The sequence below is a fragment of the Pteropus alecto genome, unplaced genomic scaffold, assembly GCF_000325575.1.
Source record: "Pteropus alecto unplaced genomic scaffold, ASM32557v1 scaffold43, whole genome shotgun sequence".
NCBI lineage: Eukaryota > Metazoa > Chordata > Mammalia > Chiroptera > Pteropodidae > Pteropus > Pteropus alecto.
Genome location: NW_006435764.1, coordinates 6,150,359 through 6,151,466, shown reverse-complemented (window position 1 = coordinate 6,151,466; position 1,108 = coordinate 6,150,359).

Below are 1,108 nucleotides of genomic sequence, written 5' to 3'. Positions count from 1 at the left end.
GCCGAGGTTAGGCTGCGCGGGACGTGGGGGGGGGGCCTTTCCCCCCACCTCAGATGCCCCTGTGCCCTCCGCCCTGCCTGGTGTTGGGCAGAGGAAGCCGGGAGGGGCAGGAAGCGGACTGCGGTGGGGAAGGGGCGCCCCGCCCAGCCCCCGGCCCAGGTTCCTGTTTTCGAGACAAACCGTTCCCACGGGGCTACCCCGGCCCGGGGCCCAGCGTCTTCCTGCGGGCAGCGCGGGGCACAGGCCTGGTAGAGATTGGGGGCGTAAGGGCAGCAAGGTCCTGCTAAGTATGGGGGAGGGGCTAGAACAAGATGGGAGCATTTTGGGGAGAGGGGACTGTGTAGAGGGAGGAATGAAAACGCCGCTACCTGGAGACGAGACCTTGATGTCTGGGGATGTTGTGGGGGGAGTTCCAGCTCAAAGGCGGGACTGGGGCGCCGGAAGCCTGGCTCCCCAAGGGGCCAGGTTGAAAGGGGCAGCTGCAAGCTGTAGGTAGGTTCTCCGCAGCTTGGAGACTAGAAGCTTGGATGCCTAGGCCCCGGGTAGGGAGGAGCTTGGGAGGGGCAGCCGCAGGCGGTTGGGGTCCCCACAAGCTGGGCCTAGGGGAGCCAGTAACCGTTTCCGGCCTTTGGGTTCAAACACACTCACTGTGAAACCACCCGCCCCAAATCTGCCTTTCGAGGCTTGCCCCTCCCTGCCTCGCAGCTGGTGAGGCAGGACCTCCCCTACATCTCAATCTTGGTAATGCGAGGCCTAAGAACAGGCCCTTTCAGGTCCTCAGTTTCCCCAAAATGAGGTGAGGGCAACACTGGCATAGCGCAGTCAATGAATATCTCTCGCCCTAACACTCCCCAGACTTGGGGCAAAGCACAGCCACCTGCTAAGAGACCCTGAAACGCCGCAGTGGGGCGGGGCTAAGGGCGGAGTCAAGAAGGCGCCAACTATCCACAGGCCCCTCCCCCTTCTGATCCCGCCTCCTGACAGCGTGCATCTTCGGTAGTCCCGGAGGCTTCAACCCAAATCCCGGTGGGCCCCACCCAAGCGGACGCCCCGCCCCTGGCCAGCCTGGCAGACCGCTGACCTAGTATGGACACAGCACTGGGAAGAG